General features: G+C 46.3%; 1 protein-coding gene across 2 annotated transcripts in view; it reads right to left on the reverse strand.

Moving 5' to 3' along the window:
- Nucleotides 1–328: 328 nt before the first annotated feature.
- Nucleotides 329–3,009, reverse strand: part of tsnare1 (T-SNARE Domain Containing 1) — a 138,476-nt gene continuing 135,795 nt past the window's right edge. For both annotated transcript variants that reach the window (XM_068570468.1, XM_068570469.1), the window contains one exon: nt 329–1,176. The gene's annotated coding sequence lies outside the window, so the exon portion shown is untranslated. The remainder of the gene's footprint in view (nt 1,177–3,009) is intronic.

Below are 3,009 nucleotides of genomic sequence, written 5' to 3' on the forward strand. Positions count from 1 at the left end.
TGTTTGCTAGCGGTGAGTAGTGGAAAGAAGTGGATGCTGACAGACGATAGCTTCCTCTGTCGAGCACCTGCTCACTTTGTCCCACAGAGCACTGATCTTTGAGGACAATGTTGGAATGAAGTGATTCATATTGAGTTTCTCAGGGATTCAGCTCAACCTGTGCTCATGTCGACATGGCATTGGGTCCAACAACGTTGTGGTTGGGATGAAACCCTTTGAAAACCGTAGCAAAGCTAGTCAGATGGAGCAAGGAACACAGCAACAGGATCAATCATTAATACTTCTACTATTTTATTTCGGGTCGACCAAACACAAACAGATGCAGAACTTCCTGTTGCTGTAGAACTTTTATTTGGGAAGATGAATTTGGTCAAACAATATTTACCAATATCAACAAACGCTACAATATAATACTGATTAAATAAGACTACGAACTGATAAATATGAAGTCTGTTTGAATTGAAACACTTAAAATAATCACAGCGCACAGCTGCCTCGTCCAGTCCGATCTCACAGAAATATGTGAACGTGATCAGGTGGCATGGAATGTGTTAAAAAGAGATTTTTAACGAGATGACAAGTATTCTAGTCGGATAATGTTGTTTAGTTACATGCAAGGTGTCTTTTCATATTATACCCTTGAGTAGAGGAGCTAAAAACTAACCTTTTGAACACATGATGCCACCACTTAGTGCTCTGTTACGAGGTCATGTCCGTTTGGTTTCTGTGAGATCACGTTGGCCTGGACGCACCCTGAATCTCCTGCTCCGCCTTCATCTGGTTCTCTGGTGAAAGTTAAATACAACAGCAACCCTCCGCAGGAAACAGCCGAGACAGGAAACAGTCCAGCTCGTGCCTCTGATGTAACCCCTAAATTCACATGTTTGACTTCAGCTTTGACGATAACGTTTGAACCACAGACAAAAAAATAAATAAAAGACAGAAAAAAAGCACAATGAAGATTACATGAGAGGCTCTGACCGCCGCTCACTCGTGACAAATCTGTACGCTGACAAAGGCCTCCGTCTCCGGCCTGATGCACATGGAAACCGAGGCAGGGATGATGGAGTAGAGATGTTGTTGCAGGTAAGCTCCCTCCTACTGGAAACCAGCTGCTCGGGTCAGGGATCAGACTGGGCAGGAGCGCCACGGCGCCACGGTAATGACAGCAGCTACCTGTAAAACACAAGCAGATCAGACAACGGCCATCAATCACCCAGCGGACGCCAGCGCCTCCACGCTTACCAGTCCTCGGCATGCTCACGTGGAGGATGCTGAGCCTGGGAGGAGCAGCTGCCCCCGGGCGTGTTATTCCCTTTCATTTGTGAATTATAAATTGGTAGGAAACCAATTTGTTCTTTTTATTCCAAAAGTGTCACAGGTTGCGGGAAGTAATTTATGATTGGTGGTCAACGGCAGAGTTTTTAATTAAGTCCAGGCCAGAGTTCACAGTGCTGGAGATGGAAGTGGTTCATTAATCACATGCGTAGTAGACTGGCCCGGTGCGTGAAAGGCCAAAGCGCATCACTTTGATCTGAATTAGAGTTAATCGTCGGCCAATAGGAAACACGCAAGTGAAGTGAGCCCTGCCAGGAAAGAGGATGCTGAGGATCATGTCGACAAACAGACATGGGCTGAATCTCATGAAAAAAAAGTAGATTCAAAACAATTCAGGGGTTTCCCAAGATGTGTATTAGTTATATATGTCATCAACAAACAGAGGGACAACAAGGATAACCATATTAATCAGACTCGTCTCCCCACACAGCACAAAGGAGCTGACAGTAATCTGGTATTTGCATTGTACCACAGGCGAGGGCTGGAGCCCGAAACGACACTATGACAGGATCCTTACAAATGAATACCTCTCATTAAAGGGCTGAGCTTTCGCCGCCCAAAGGCTGCGTGACGCACAGGGTCGCAGTCCTCTAATGCGTAATGTTCAGACATGACTATGAGGCACGTCTGCACACGCACACAGAGGGATGACGTGAGGAGACGCCGGGCACAGACGCAGCACTTGTGGAGTCATCGGGACACAGATTGTTAGAAGAAGGGACTGGAGGAGCGCAGAGCCTCTCCTGCAGGTTAAGATGCATCCCAAATAGACCAACAAGCGATCGACTTCAGCACGAGTGACTTCAATAGGAAAGGAGACAGATGGAATCTGTCGGGTGCAGATCTCCTCCAGGGCGTGTTTGCATCGACCGCTGCGACACGCAACGGGCTAACGTCTAGAAACCATTGTGCTGTACGGCCTCATAAGACACACTTTCATTCAAACTTAAAAACAAGCAGCGATGCATGCAGGCAATCTGCTCAAAGCCCTCGTATCAGACACCTCGTTAAATTCTGGAGAGAAAAAAAATACAAATAGAGGCTGTAAGAGCCATTTTGTGTGTTTTGATGATGTTGTGCCTCCCGCCACTGGGGGCGCAATGCCCACTGCTACTGCAGCGTTTTATAATTAGGAGAGGCATCGGGGCCAGGTGTTGCTTGTTTGGAGGAAGCAAACTGTTTTAAGTGACACTGCTGTACCAGACAGTGGTAAATGTTTACGGTGTATTTTATGATTTGAATATACACAACTAAGTTCTGCCGATGAGATTGCTATTTTGTTTTGTGAGAATAAACATGATGGACGGTACAAGTGGAAGAAACATCAAGCGAGCAGCCAAGTAGTGCCTTCGGGTTGAATAGGCAACGGGGCACTGCAGACTCCCATGGAGCAGCCAGCCAGTGACGCCCACGCTGGAGTGACTAAAAACTCACATTCTATCTGCTGACCAGCAGGGGGCGACTCCTCTGTGAAAAAAAGAAGTCTGATTGTGTAGAAGCAGGTGACAACGTGTCTCTGAGCGAGTAGCGTGTTATCACCAGGTTGCCTCATTGGTTCAGAGCACTGTAGTGAGTGAGGAGTCAGCAGAATAAAACCTATAAAAGATGTTCTGAGAGTGTGAGTAACTGCAAGTTTTGAGCATTGAAACTGTAATAAAGAGCTATATTTTG

This window comes from Clinocottus analis, unplaced genomic scaffold (genome assembly GCF_023055335.1).
Source record: "Clinocottus analis isolate CAN_PGR_092001 unplaced genomic scaffold, fCliAna1.0.p SCAF_9, whole genome shotgun sequence".
Taxonomy (NCBI): domain Eukaryota; kingdom Metazoa; phylum Chordata; class Actinopteri; order Perciformes; family Cottidae; genus Clinocottus; species Clinocottus analis.